Source organism: Corvus moneduloides, chromosome 25 (assembly GCF_009650955.1).
Source record: "Corvus moneduloides isolate bCorMon1 chromosome 25, bCorMon1.pri, whole genome shotgun sequence".
Lineage (NCBI taxonomy): Eukaryota > Metazoa > Chordata > Aves > Passeriformes > Corvidae > Corvus > Corvus moneduloides.
This window is the reverse complement of record NC_045500.1, coordinates 4,061,658-4,077,485: the sequence shown is the minus strand read 5'-3', so window position 1 is coordinate 4,077,485 and position 15,828 is coordinate 4,061,658. Positions and strand designations below refer to the sequence as shown.

The window sequence follows — 15,828 nt, the reverse complement described above, 5'->3', positions numbered from 1 at the left end:
ACTAGAGGGCCCCTGGGCCAGCGGAATGCGGCTCACCTGGGGGCTGAGAGCTGACCAAGCCGTCGGGGTTGAACACCTCCCGTTATCCAGACAGGTGACCTTTCACGGGGTGGCCCTTCCGCAGCCGGGCTGATGGAGATAGAGGGGAAAACGCTCCTTGCTCGGGCTCCAGCGCTGCTCTGGAGGTCTCCATCCAGCCCCACATCCAACCCCAGCCTGTTTTACATCTAATAAGTCAAGCACAGCCTGGAGAAGTCTGATTTCCAAGCCAGAGCAGCATCTTGCACCCATTTGAAATGTCCATTTGGAAATTCAGTGTGAATAACACAAACACAAGACAGATGCTGCCACTTACCCAAATGTCTTGGAGGAACAAATGGGAGGCGAATTTGAAAGCAAATGAAGCAACCAGATTGTAGCTCTTAAGTGGACTCTGTGCTACAGCGAGGGGAAAACTTGGCAGGGAGGGACTCAGTGCTCACCACTTTCCTTGATCTACATAAACCATAAGTGCACATGGAGCTGTTCGCTCTGAAGCTGAAGACTTAATCAGAAGCAGGTGAAAAATCCCTTTTTTTGGACCACAGGTTGTGCCTCCACGGGGACAGCTCAGCCCAAAAAGCCACTGCCAGGGGCTGGCTGGGTCAGCAGAGGCCCAGTGGCAGCTGCTCCAGGATGTGCAGCAACAGCAGCAGGTGCACGGGGAGATTTTGGACACAAACCCCTCATTTCACCCAACGCTGCTGCTCGGAGATGCTCCCTGTGAGAGCGGCAGCAGCACCGCGGCACCACTGAAGGTTCGGGAAGGAAACGGGGTGGAAAAGGGGTAAAAAGGTGGAAACGGTGGTTCTGTGTGCGAGCCCCGAGCCACCCAGACACTGAGCATTCACTGGGAGAGCACATTCCGTGCAGCTGGCATTGTGTCAGACTAGACTGGCTTCGTGCAGGAAATACTGAGCACTTGGACGCTCGGAGCGAGGGCTGGGAAGGCGTCCAAGATTGTGCTTCACATCTGCTCCTGCGAAGCCAGTGCGAGCCCTGTTTGAGCGTGTGGGGTAAACAACAGCAGCCCCAGCGAAACACAAGCACCAGCAAACGTGGGGGTGCTCTGGGGGCCCCCAGCCAGAACCTTTGGAAATGGGAGAGGAGCCTCATCCCGGCACAGCCGGCAAGGAGGAGATGCTGAGTGACCACAGCACAGGTCAGCCAGGGAAAGGTGCAACTCAAAGTTCAAATGTCAGCAGTTTGAGTCCTGACATCAATGAAATGCTGGAGTTAATCTGTTTTGCCCACACCATGTCCAGTAGCATACATCTCTCTTCTTAAAAATGGTCTTTTCTTTCAAGCAGTCTGAATTTATTCCTAAGAGAGCAACCCAAAAAAAAGCTAGGGATGCACAATCCCAGCCACCTCCCGACTTTCTGTTGCTTTTCCTCGTCACCTCCATAAAGCACAAGCCCATTAAATGCTTCCATTCCTGTTGTTGGCACCAATAAATCTAAATTTTCAAGCTTGGCAAACCCAGCTAAACAACTGGCATAGAGATAAATGATTCCTCAAAGATAATGTACAACTCTCATTACCCCAGGACTCCTTTTTGCTTTTTTTTAATCCATCCCCCCAAATACTGGTTTGAAAGTCCTGGAAAAGCACAGCTTTCTCCCCCAGCAATAAAGGTACCAGTTTTCCCTGTGGATTCTCAGGTTTTTTTCCATAAGGAAATTCCCCGTGATATGGCAGCTTTCATCCAAACTGGGAGCAAACTGGGAGCTGGAAAAATGCAGCCTCCCCAAAGAGCCCAGAGAAGAAACTCCTTAGCAGCCAGCACCCCCTCCAACCACCCAATAAACGGCATTCAGCTCAAACTCTCCAGCACTGCAAGGGAACAGGAGAACAAAGGGATTTGGAGCATGGATTAGATCATTCCAAATGGTCTCAACATTGGTGCTTTGGGGGTTTTCTTTTTTTTTTTTTTTCTCCTCCCTCAAGCCGTGTGGCAAAGGCTGGATTTGAACCTCTGAGGACAATGTTTTGACACAAATATTTAAGCTATTTAAAATAAGTAATAACCTTCAGTTACCTTCAAGAGTATTATATTAAAAACAGAGAATGGGATTAAAACAGATTAGCTCCCAACGTTTCTTAATGTGGCAAACAGCATCAATCAGATCATATCAACGCAAGCTGACAGCTCAGGGAAATCCAGAGGAGCAGATTCCCTTAGAAAAATGAGATATTTGATCAATTCTTGTAAATTCTTTTTTCTGAGCTGTTAGAAACTGCATTGACTTCATAAAAATGTAATGACAGCTCAGCCTTTGCTTAGCATAACATCCTGAAAGTGCCTGAGAACATTGAATTAAGGCGCCCCGGCAGCGCCGTGTGTGATCGAGGAGTAAATACTGCTGTCAATTCGCTCTCCAAGTGCTGCTGCCCATCGATTTCCTACTCGGGGAAATCAGGGAAATGCCTGCCTTGCAATCCCAGCTCTCCAGCCTGCACTTTAGTGCCTGCAGACAAACTGGTGCAGAGCCCTGGTGGGATCCATCAAGCCACGAGGTGTGAAGTGAGGGGTGAGGCAGCACGAGAGCCAAAGTTTAAGGATGCAGAAATTCCCTTTCACCTGCCCTCACTCTAACCCTCCCCAGGGAAGCTGCTCCATCCCTGGAAGTGTCCAAAGGCATCTTGGGTGGGGCTTGGAGCAACCTGGGGGAGTGGAAGGTGTCCTTGCCCATGGCAGGGGGTGGAAGTGGATGATCTTTAAAGTCCCTTCCAATCCAAACCACTCTGGGATTCTAGGATCCAATCCCCCCGCTTTTCCCAGCTACCCTGTTACCTCTCCCCCACGGGATGTGTCTGCTGGTCCTTAATTTCCCATCCCAGGAAGAACTGGGCAACCACATTGATGCCTTTTCCTTACATTTTGCTGGGACTCCTATAAATGATCCCAGGCAGAATTCCAGTCAGTTTTGGGTTTTTCCCTCATGTTTTGGAGTCATCTGTGCACGCCAACAAAGGAAAAACTACGGCTTATTTGTAAATTAATCACCACAGGGTTAGGTGGGATATTGGGAAGGAATTCCTGGCTGTGAGAGTAGCAAGGCCCTGGCACAGGGCGCCCAGAGCAGCTGCGGCTGCCCCTGGAAGTGTCCAAGGCCAGGTTGGACATTGGGGCTGGGAGCAGCCTGGGATGGTGGAAAGTGTCCCTGCCCAGGGCAGGGAGTAGAATTAGATGGACTTTTCCATCTCCTCCAACCCAAACCAGCCTATCTGCACTTATCCCACGGGGATCAACACCAGCAGGAACCTGGGGCCTGGCGAGAGCAGCCGCTGGAGCAGGGCAGCAGCACCACTGTCACTCGAGGGACCCGGGCTCCATTTGTGCTGCAGATCAAGCCAAGCTCCCACTCTCCAGCACAATCAAATCAAGCATGAACGAAGCAGAGCCTGGTGCTTAAAATGGCATTATCTGAGTGCTCCGTGGGAACCGCCATCCAAATCCCCCTGCATTAACTTGGCGTAATCTTGGAGAAATCTCTTCCCAACTGTTTTGAAATAAATCCTGTTAAATTCTGCAGGGAATTGGCCTTATCTCTGCACACCTGTGTGGGTTTTTTCCTACCTTTTCCCCCGTGCCTGGACAAAAGGGAGCGGGGCTGTGTGTGGCAGTGTGTGTGTGTGTCTGAGAGGAGCTAAAGAGACAATTATCTTCCGCTGAAAATAAACATCATGAAACTATAGATGCCTAATTTTTGCACCTGGAAGATCCTCTTACAGCTATTCACTACTAATCACTCTTAGCTAATAAATGAATAGAATAACTAATGTGATTAGAGTAATTTGCCTATTCATCAGGAATATTAAATGAATTGAATATTTTGTATTTGACTCGTCTCTCGCAGCATTTCCCTGATACTGTAATTAGCCCCTTGTCTGTTCCTGTGGCAAAAACACCACGTAGCCTTCGGAACAGGACACTCGGGCTCATTCTGCATCACTGGACAGATGGACACCTGCTTTTATAGCCATACCTTTCACGCTAGAATTAAATAATCCCACTGGAAAAGGCGCTGGACTCATGATGGAAGGAAGTCAGGGCAGAAAAGAAGGATAAAACCCTTGGTTTGGAGCAAGAAAGTACCCAAATAAAGAGATTTCACAGAGCAGCCACTCCTGGTCACGTTGGAGGTCACCCTAAGAGGTGACATCAGAGAGGTGGCAGTGACAGAGGAGCTGCTCTTTGGCTGGAAGCATTGCTTAGGAAGTTGTCCAGGAAATTCTTGGCCACTGTGCCTCTTTTCCCTATTTTCCAGGTGGGAATGTGACAGCTCTCTGAAGACATCCAGGTGAACTCCCAGACCTGTTAATACACGCTGGGATGGTGGCTGTTATATTTAAATCTTGCTGAGGAGTCAGGAGGAAGCTGAACTATGCAAATGATGATATAAAATAACCGGTGGGCAGATATTCAAATAAGGATTTCACTTATATACATAAAGGAAAAAAAAAAATTCAGATCTAGGATAGAGTTTTCCATATCTATACAAGGCTTTTCGAGAGAAGACAGCAAAGATTTAGAAAATTAATGCTGGTCCTTGTCTGCTTCTAGAAAATAATGGAGATATGCAGAACAACAGAGAAAAGATGCATTAATAAAATTGCCAAAGATCATCTGTCACTTCCTCTTGGTAAGAAGCCAAAGCATCTTTTAAAATGCATTTGCACTTAACCAGAATGATATCATAATCTTCCTTAGTCATATCTTTTCCTGCCTTCCTGCTACTCCACAAAGCAGACAGCGAGGTTTGCAGGAGACAAACTCAAAATGCTGCATTAAAATTAAAAAAGGGAGGAGGCTGCACAGAAAAGCTGCACAAACAGAATCACCTTGAGCTGAACCTTGAGCAAGAAATACACAGGGCACGTTCAGAGCAGGGAAGGAAATTAAGGAGGGGAAAACAATGAATTATTGAAGGCTTCAGGGTTCTCCAGTCTGGAGAGCTCTAAAATCAAGATGTCACACAACCCTTTTGCTGTGCTTGGTTGGAGTGATGCAGATATGAGGTGGTTGTAATCTTTGGAAAAGATTGGAGTTAATAATTATGGTTTCATTTGGGTTTCACTGCCTCTCTTTCCCAGTTGACCCCACACAGAACCAAGTCCCCTTTTCACATTTATTTGGGTCTCTTGGTTTTGGGGTTGTGGGGTTGTTTTTTTCTGGGTTTTGGGTGGGTTTTTTTTTTTTATATAGCTGCAAAGAAACCTGGACCTAAAACGTGAGTATCACTGGAATTCTGCATCAGCCTCCATCCTTATTAATTATGCCATAAATCTCTACCTGAACTCCCAGATGTCCCCGTGCTGAAGCAAGATCTGGATTCCTGTTTCAGAGCTGAGCTATTGTGAATCACACACAGCTACCTGGAGAACATCCTTCGAGGCACAGACAAGGCAAAGTCTCTTCTCAATTCTTTCATATCTTGTTACACAACAAAATTTCTTTCCCAGCTACCCACAGCTCCTCACCATTATTTTACTGCCTTCCTACTTAGACCTGGAGTTTTCACTGTGAACCTGAAGCCAGTTTCACAGATTTATTTAGGTATTTTTAACACTCCCCCCACCCTTAATTTCTCCTTTCAGATTGCTTTCAGACAGCAAGAGTGTAAACCACTTTGATTCCTGGGTTGTTGTGAGAAAAATGCTATATGAATGAATAAGTTACAATAATAATAATACATTACAGTGATAATGATGGATGTGTTTTAAACAAAGCCTCTGGCTGCCAGTGTGGAGGAGCTATGGAAAAATCAAAGATAATCTTGCATGAGGAGAATTGTAATGAGAAAGACCTGGAATATTTTATCTCTGAACTGCTCCTATCTGCTCGCCCCAGATCAGGGCTGTCCCAGTTTGACTTGAAGAGTGTGGCAGGTCTGGAACTAAATTTAGGCCCAGGTGCTCTGCTGCTGTCAGGGAGGGAGTGGTTGGATCCATCCCGGATTCATTCCTGGCCCCGCGGGCTCCGAGCCTCGGCCCCAGCGTGGGGCAGGACCCCGTGGTGCTCAGCACTGCACACACACACACACACAGAGCCCGTTTCATCCTCAAAGCCTCTGCCAGCCAGCCAGATGAAAGCAGAGAAAGAGATTAAAAGCTTCGCCCCAGCCGCCCAACAGGTCACTGGCAGGGCTGGGAAGAGCTCTCCCACTGTCACGCCAGAGTCTCCAGGAGAAACCCGCCCTGACAGTCCTGTCTCACTGCTGGGAAAGGGCAGGTGAACCTTAATACAGCTCATTTCTATAGGAAAATGGGGATATTGGGTCAAACTCGGTGCCTGCAGAATGCTACAGCTCAAACCAATAGGAATGCTCTGAACAAAACCTCCTGGTTTATGTAAAGAATGAGATTTTTATAGGAAGGGCCTCATAATTTATCCTAGTGGGGATACATCCTTTTCAGTTTTATCTCACCAGCTGTTTATCAAAATATCACCTCTAACACAAGCATAAATTGGGCTGGAGTGACAACCCACAATTTCTTTAGGCACGTGCACCTGTACAGTTGTTAAGGAGAGCTCCTCAATCACAGGGATTTTGGAAGTACAACAGAGACACCAAGTCCAAGACAGAAATCTTTTCTACTCCAGTTTCAATCCCAAGGGCTGCCAGACCTCGGGATGCTAAAAAGCTGAAGGATACCCTCTACAAAATATAAGGCAGAATAATGTAATGTGTCCAAATTTCAGCAGCATCCCGAGATCTGGGTGACTGCAAAGCCTCTTCAGCCACACTAAGTATAAGACACAAAGCAGCAGAGCCTTGCAAGCTCCCTAAAATGCTTTGGAGGCTCCACAATCCTCCCCCTCCACCAAGCCCTCAGCCTGTGCAAATCCCTGGCGTGCAAGGCTTGGGCTTGGGGGTCTCTGGGGCTGGGGGGGGATTTACTCCTGGCCACTGATTTGAACGTGTGCTGAGCCAACATCCCGATTTCCTGCACTGCCTAAATCTCTCCACCCTCAGCACAGCTCCTAGGACAGACCCTGAGAAAGTAATCTCATGATTTATGAGGTTTTCTAACAATGGCAATAAGCAAGGCAGCGTTTTAAGCAGCTAACTGAATTGGGATGTGGGCTGGCTTTTTTCTTTTTCCACAACACAATGTGGATCTATTTAGCCCTTCCAGCTTGAATTTCAGCCTTTCTTTGCCCATGAGAAAGCCTGGTAAATGGGATTTGGGCTAGGAGCTATAGGGGAGAATATCTTTTAATTAACCAGGAGGGTGGCTCAGGGAAGATGCAGCACTGCCTCTGAGCTGAGTTTCCAGCGAGACAGTCGAGTACAAATTAAAGTAGAGCAGTAAATGCAAATCAAATTCCTGATGGCTCCGATTTACCTGGGCTTGTGGAGGACTGGGACGACTCCGGTGCTGCTCTGCAGGCAGGGCACTGCCCCTCACCCGACCATTTCCACCTGAGCAGCTCAGGTGATGTCAATCCACAAAGATTTTTTTCCTCTGAGCTCAGGGGTGCCCTGTCTCTATTTTCAAGGCAAGGCAATCAAACCTCTCATTACACTGCTGGTAGGGAAATATTTTTCCTGAGAACACAGCGAGTTCCTCCACCCAGAAAGCACAAAGTGGGCACAGATCCTGCCCTTTCTGCATCAGCAGCGTGGCTGGGGGCTCCTGCAGAGCAGGGAGGTCACGCTGAGCACGGCTCCACTGTGACTCCTGTGTCACCTGCAGGACACAGGAGGTGACCAAAGGCAGAGCAGGATTCATACTCACAAGATGTTCAAACTGTGGGGAGGTTGGAACAGAGGCAAACCTTTGAGGAACAGCTGGAAAGACACAAGCTCAGGAAAGGCCAGAGACGGGGCAGCGCAGAGCTCTTCCCAAGCAGCCCTAATGGGAACTCTCACCTTGCTAAAGGCTGAGTGAAGCAAAAACGAGGCACAGCTCCAGGAGAAACCGAATTTCCCCAGTGCCAGCACCCAGGGAATGGCTGTGCCTGCTCCCAGCATGGACACGGGGATGGAGCCGAGCCCAGAGCCTGATCCTGATACCCCCACGACTTCATTCAGTGCTGGCCCACACCCATCCCTCCCTCGCCATCCCTCCCGTGGCCCCGTCGTGCTCTCCCTCGCCAAGTCCCGCAGAGTTTCACTGGACAAGGCCTCTGAGTTAAATTTACATTTTATTTGAACAATGTTTCATCTTGTTCCTGTGTGTCTCCGCTGGCGATGAGGCAGTGAGAAGCTGATGAAATTTATTCCTGCTCTTGCTGCCATGCTGTATAAATAAAGGGAAAGGAATAAAATACTTCTCCAACAGGAAGTGAGAAGGCTTTAATGCTTTGTTTAAATATGCAGTTGAGAGACTTTATCACGCAGCATCTGTATGTGCCCACAGCTGAAATTTGCTCCCTAAAATTAAAAGATCTCGCTTTGAATGCATTTTTTATCTATGTCACACCACCAAACCTGGTGGATTTACCCTTAAATCTATGCTGGGTAAGAATCCCCCCAAAAAAGATGCCCAGGAACAACATGGCCACTGTATTCGTGTATCTCAGGTACTGTGAACTCTGGCTGGCTGCATTTCCCAAGAATAATTGGTGTATACACACACACAGGGAGATTTATATTCCCCTGCATCTCGGGCTATATACAATATGATTTAAATGGCACAGGCACTGGAGAAAGTGGACAGTAAAGCGTACAGTATTTGAAAATAAACATAAAGCAAAACGGTTTGACATCCTATTTCACTTAAAATGTAAATGGTGAACATTCAGGGCATGATTTACAACCTTTTTAAAAGCACAAATGTTTTCTCTTTTTGGCCCCCTCACTCAGATGCCACAAATCAGGAGAATTCTTTGCAGCATCAAGAAATCCCCCGTGGTGGGTTGGCTCCTTTTTGTTGCTATCCTAAGGAACAGACATGGATCCCCCAGATCAGTTTTCCTGCCTCTCTTTTTGTTTTCCCCTCTGGTGTCTTGGACTGGAATGTGTCTGCATTGTGAATTTTAGGCTGTAGGCTCTCAGGGAGAGAGGAGGGAGAGGAAGGGGATGGGATATGTGAGGAGCCTGTTGCTCAAGAGCTCATTATTGCAGCCAGGGTAAACACCTTTCCATGCCCTCAGTCCTGGCTGTACCACTGCTCCCATCACAGTGTGGGGAATCCCTAAATTCCCTGATTCCTGCTGCTGCCTGGAGGTGCTGACACAGGAGAGCATCCAGATGTGCTCACAAGCTCTGCGCACGTCGCTTTTTGGGGGTCCAGCCTAACCTGTCTCTGCTGTATTCCAAAATAGCATCACTTTGTGCTGGTACCATCCCTGCACCTCCCTTCTCCTCACCCACCACCAGCACAGTAAAGATGCAGAAGAGAAACTGCCCTGCGCTGTTCTTCTCCCGGCAGAGCACACAGAAGATACCTGAGAAGCTTTTTCAGGATTGAGCCCCTTTCATTCCCAGATGACAGAACATTCTGAGCTGGATGGGACGCACAAGGTGCAGCTCTTAAGGGAATGGTCCACATCAGCTGGGCAAGAACTGACTGGAGTTCCAGCTCCAACACACAAAACCCAAAGAACCAACAGTGTCTTGTGCCCCTGAGCCATCATCTACTGACCCCCACAAGGCACAAATCCATGAAACCTGATCTCCAGGAGACCTTCCTGCATGGAGAGGAGGAGTAGACAGCCCCACCAAAGTGGTCCTTGTGCAGCTCCATGGCACCAGCACATTCCAGTCTCAAACCACGGCCACACCACAGGGATACCCCAAAAACACTTCCCAGCACCTCCTGTCCCTTTCCCAAGGCACTGGGATGCAGGATGCTGCTCTGAGCATCTGTTCTGGGTGCAGGGCTGGGTCACAGAGGACTCTGCACGACCTGAGCACACCCTGGAGCCTCCGCCCTCCTCCCGGCCCTACAGCAGAGCCAGCCCCGAGTTTCCAGCCGCACCATCCAGCCCTTAAATCTTTAATAACCTTTCTTTTCTTTACTCAGAGCACACGAGTGTGAGCACATCTTCCCAGATCAAACCGAATCCTTAATTTAAGCAGCTGTTAATAAGGGTTAAATCTGCCGGCTGCGGTGGCCCCTCCGCTCCCTCTTCCCTGCTCTCACAATCAATGGAGCGGGAAGCCTGAAGGGTGTCCATTTTGAAAGCCATAATGAATCATTTTTCCTTAGCAAATCTGGCAAACTTCAATCCTGGTTCCTGCAGCCTCCCTTTCACATGTCCAAGCCCTCTGTGACACATCAAATTTAATGAGACTGCACAGACCTCAAATAAGGCACTGTAGCACTGCTGGGATACTTTATTAAGGAGGATCAGACAGAATGTGTTTGCTGTTTAAGAGCCTTTAAAGGCAAATTACACTTCTTTTTGGGGGGATGAGAGCCTCCCATTTTTGTTCAGTCTCTGGCCCTCCTCAAACACATCCTGCAGGCCAATTCAAACACAGAGTTAAGGTTTCTGCAAACAGGGAAAGCAGCAAAATTGGCAGCGAGGGCTGAGGGACCAGCAAGGCTCGATTGAAGGTTGTGGGGTAGGACACAGACAAAGGAACGTGTTATTTCACAAAATAATAATAATAATAATAATAATAATAATAATCTGCCTCTGACAAGCTGTGCGAGGGAACACCCCACCCTGCTAGCAGGTGCTGCCCTGGTAGGTCCAGAGAAAGGCCAAATTAACCCTCTCTGGCTGGTGGTGAGGTGGGAAAAACTTTCTAGAAAGATCATAAAATCCTAGAGTGGTTTGGGTTGGAAGGGACCTTAAAACCCATCCAGTCCCAGCCCTCAAGAGGGATGATGTGAGATACGTGCTGAGCCATCCTTGGGGAAAAGCTGGGGCAGCCCTTGAAGAATGGGGAAAATGAACCCTTATTTTTATTGCAATATCCATATAAATAAATACAACCCCCGGAAGCAGGCAGAGTGCAGCTTTGCACATTCCAGGTTTTGGGGCAAGGGAGGCTCTTTGGTTTTGCTTGGTCTGCTTGTGGACGCTGTAAGAGGTTCAAGATGAAATCCTGCATGACTTCAGGAGTTTTTTCCAGCCATAACCAGCTAAGGTTATGTCCTTGCAGACTTTTTTCCCTCAGAAAATCCCATTCTGTGCGAGGACTCGGCGCTGTGACTTTTGCTGGAGACTGCAGCAGATGCGTGGCTTAGCAACCTCCTGCTTAATTCAGAGCATCTCTTTTGAGATCATCGTGTTCAGCTTCTCTGTGTCCACCTCTGGCCACGTCCAGCTCTAAAAAGAGCTGTAATTTATTTCAGCCAGTGCCCAGGCTGCTGGACAAGGCAGTAGAAAGCCAAAACGAGTCTCTCAGCCTATGGATTCCAACTTAATTGGGGTTTATAGGGAAATATAAAAATTGGACTGGCTTCCAGAGAGCTCTCAAGGGTGCCTAAGGAAGAAAGTCTGTGTCTCAGAAGATTTTTTTGAGACTAGAGGAAAATGATAACATTTTTACCTTGTTGGAGTGAGGACCCAGCCTTCCAAAAAGTGCAGTAAGAAATAAAATCCTTTAAACATCAGAAATGTTTTGGTTGCAGGATAAACCCAGAGATGTTTCCTGCATCAGGACAACTGAGGCAGAATCTGTGAGAGGTTTAATTTGACTTTTCTTCTCCATCTTTGGCTGTCTGAGAAGGTTTGGAGCTCTGCACGGCGAACACAGTGGCCATTTGGATCCAGGTCACATTTTCTCTGAAGCACCTGCATTTGGAATCACAGGAAGAGTGTGGTTAATGGATCAGTTTAATGACATCAGTTCTGATCCATCTCTAATTAAGGGCTCTGCCAGGAATACAGTCAAGCAATTCTAATGGCCCAGAGGAAAAATCGTGAAGTCAGGTAGTGAAATTTGCTTATTAGACAAAATGGGAAGAAGGAGTGCAGGGGCACAGAAATCGATATGAAAGCACATGGAGAGAGCCCAGCTAATGAAGTTCAGTGCTCAGAAGTGGAATTACAAAACCCTGCCCTGCTAACAGCCTCGAGGATGTTCACCTGGAAAAGGTCCAGTTTACGTGAACTTCTAAACAATTTGTTGCACGCTCCAGCTTCCTCAGCTGGAGGATTTCACCACTTCTGGGTTTGTGTGTCTCTCAGTGCTTTTAGAGACAGCTCCATGTCTCCTTCTAGAGCCAGTTCCCTTCCAGTGGTGCCTGTGGTGGGATATTCCCAGGATTTATAGCCAGGATGGTGACACGACTCTTGAGGATGGAGAAAGGTAGGGTCACACTTGTAGCCTGGAAACTTCTTGGATAAATGCCATAATGGCCCCCAGTAAATCCCAATAAACGTTATGACACAAGTATCCCTGGAAAATTATTCACCTGTGGCCTTTTTATCCAAGGAACTTTTCAGTCTGTTCCCACCACAGCCATTCCGGTGGAAGGTGTCCCTGCCCATGGCAGAGGGCTGGAATGAAAGGATCTTTAAGGTCCTTCCCAACCCAAACCATTCTGGGATTCTGTGATTAGCACAGAGGAGATGCATGTAAAAAACAAAAAGCCAGAGAGAAACGCTGATTCTGCCAAAAAATTAAAACCTATTTATTCTGTGGTTATCTACAGAGTGCTGGGGAGGGAAATATTTATAGGTGGGATAGTTACCGCTCCAAACCCTTCACTTGCAGGCTGGTAGAAGAGGAACAAACCAGACTCTTAGGTTTTTTGTTTGATTGGTTTTTTTGGGGGAGTTTTCATATTTTTAAGGGGAAAAGTTAGCTGAAGTTTATGAGCTTGAGCTGTGGAGCAGAGCCTTTTGTGTCTCGCTAGCCCACATAATTGCACTCCCCCCTCCTCTCACCCGGTGGCAAAGGAATGTAGGTGGAATGTCTTTACACGGAGAGCGGCTCACGCAGGGACTGCACAATGAGGGGAAGAAACAGGAGCCAATCTAAGTAAAGGATCAGGCAAGGAAAATAATATTGGGCTGTCTGCTACCACGTCTAACCCCGTGAAATGCCTCCATGAATCCCCTGCTTCCTTCTGTCTTAAAATGTCCTCCTCCATCCCAAAGGTTCAGGGCACATATCTTGTTACAGTCTCCTTTCTAACACTTCGCTTTTCCCCCTCTCCTTTCATCCTGCTGCCGCAGATATATTTACTGGCAACGGAAAAAATCAATAAAGGAGAAGGAAATGACTTGGCAGCCTTCCGAAGTGTTAAAATAATTCTCATCTAATTGAGCCCCATTGTTTTTAAACAATATTGCCAGCGGTGCAGCTCAGGAGCTTGGCCTCGATTTTCAGAAGCAACTGGTGATTTGGGGTGGTTCTGACTTTTTGGGGTGGCCTTAAAGGGACCAGTTTGGCACAGCCACGTGGGAAACACGGAGGCCCCTCCATCACACTCCTGAATTTATCTGTCCCTCGAGGGATCCCACCCCACAAGTTTCATTTGGGGGCATATTTGAGCACAGCAGCCCTAAGAAAGGCTGGACATCCCATAAACTATCCCAGCTGCCTCTCACCAGAAAAAACTGGGAATGATATTAGCAACCAACAGCCTGAACCAGGTGCATTCCAATCTGTCAATTCCTCGTGTGAGTTATTGCTACTTAAATACAGACTTTCTGTCCCAGCAGTGAAATATTCTGGCACGTGCTGTGCAAGAACATAGAGATCTGACCTTCACACTGAGCTGCTCCTTGTAAGCTGGAATCTCTCCTGGAATTCCGATTTTCCCACATTTTGTGGTGTATTTTGGAAAATCAGAAGAAGGAGGACTCGAAACGTTGAGATGCCCAAAGATCCTCTCTGTTTCCACACAAAATATTTCCTCCACAGCTCCAATTAAAACCCAAAGAACTTCATTTCTATTTAGACTTTAAAAAAAAAGTGGTTTTGCTATACAAAAACAGAAGTGAAAAGTCATTTCCAAATGGAAAATTGGAGCATTTAATTTGGAAGAAGATGGGAAGCACATTTCCACTTCAGGAATGCTCAGTCTTGAGTTGAATCAGAGTCAATAAGTTGGGGTTTGTTCCAAAAAAAAGGCTTTTCTCAGGGAGGCAGAAGCTTAAATGAAAAGCGTCCCTTTATCAATATTTTGGCAGCTAAATGTTTAGAAATTAAGTGTTCTCTGCTTCCACTTCATTGCAGGAGAACACGATCCCACTTCTCACACCTGGAAAATACCAGGATTTGCCTTTTTTTTCCAAGATATCTCCCTCTGGCACCCAAGGAAACAGCAATTAGTGCTGTCACTGCTGGGCTTTGCTGAGTTAAATACCCACTATCACCTGGAGCCCCAGTTTGAACCTCGTTTAGGTACCAAGTGACCAGCGTGGGGAGTGCCTGCGTTTTTCCCAATCTCTGATTTTCCTGGAATGTGTCTTTGGCAGGACTGGGTCTGGCTGAGTGGAGCTACACGTGGAAGGACACTTTTTGTGGGCTGAGCTTGTGACAACAAGAGCTTGGTTTGAGGATGCTCTTCCCACTGCCTCCCCTGCTGCCTTTGGTGTGTGGACATCCTGCACCCCAGGAGACAGCCCTTTGTAGACCTAGAGATCCCTTTTTAGACCCCGAGATGCCCTCTTAGCCCCAGAGATGCCCTTTCAGACCTAAAGAACCCTTTTTAGACCCAGAGATCCCCTTTTTAGACCTAAAGACTCCCTTTTAGAACTAGAGATCCTCTTTTTAATCTAGAGATCCCATTAAGACCCAGAGATCCCCTTTCAGACCCCGAGATCCCTTTTAGACCAAGAAATTCCCTATTTAGACCTAGAGATCCCCATTTTAGGCCTAGAAATCCCCTTTCAGACCTAGAATTCCCGTTTCAGACCCAGAGATCCCCTTTTAGACCTAGAGATCCCTCTTTAAACACTTGCACATAAATCCCATCCCCTCCAAGAGCATTTTTATCCAAGACGCATCGACACCAACAATCAGGAAATTATTCTGATGGAAAAACCCACTCCTAAAGTCCAGGTGTGTCCATGCCCAGAGCCCTCAGCACGCTCCAGCTGAGAGCAGCCGCTCTCCTCCACCATCCCAGCTTTTATTCCTGCTGGGAACGTGAGCAAACCACACAGGAAGGGAATTCTCTGCTGCTCCCCAAGAGCCAAATGTGCACAAACACCCACAAACGTGCACCTCTGTGCCTTGGAGGTCCTGGGGAGAGGCCTTTCTCTCTCTCTCTCTCTCTCTCTCTCTCAGCATGAGAGGAATGAATTTTTTGGGTGGGAAACATCTGCCCTTCTCTGGGGTTTATTGGCAGGGATGCACATGGCCCTCATAATGGGGCCCATTGTGCGTGCACGAGCACAAAGAGGGTAAATCAATAAACCAGGAAAGCCTCAGTTGTTGGATCGAATGCCAGCCATATCTAATGCCTCCAGGATGCCTCCTGAGCCCACCAGGTCCTGCTCGTTTGATGCCTTCACTTCCTGGGTATCCCAAAAAGAAAAAAACCCAAGATATTAACTTTCCTTTACAAAAATGGCTTGTGAGAACGCAGGGCCAGGGAAAAGTTTCAGCTTGACCAGCCTCAGCGTCTGCATGGGCTGTGTGGGATAAAGGCGAGTCCAGCACGACCCTGTGGGAACACCAGAGGGGTGGGATCCCACATTCCCACCCCAAAGGTGCCATCAGCACCCCATAATGGGATGATGTTTCTGTGCTACCTCCCAGCAGCCCCACTGCCCTCAGATGGAAGCAAAAATCCATCCAGATTCTCCACTGTGGAAACATCCATCATCTCCCCAGCAAGGACAAAACAGGGACGTTCCCAGCTAACTGAAAAGCAGCCTTAGAGCAGGGAGTGGATTTAAAGGATCTTGGGAGCCCT

General features: G+C 47.6%; 1 long non-coding RNA gene across 3 annotated transcripts in view; it reads right to left on the bottom strand.

Moving 5' to 3' along the window:
- LOC116455606 overlaps nt 1-15,828 on the bottom strand; it is a 95,295-nt gene that overhangs the window by 71,442 nt on the left and 8,025 nt on the right. For all 3 annotated transcript variants that reach the window (XR_004244428.1, XR_004244427.1, XR_004244430.1), the window contains exon 2: nt 11,502-11,746. This is a non-coding gene — a long non-coding RNA (uncharacterized LOC116455606). The remainder of the gene's footprint in view (nt 1-11,501; nt 11,747-15,828) is intronic.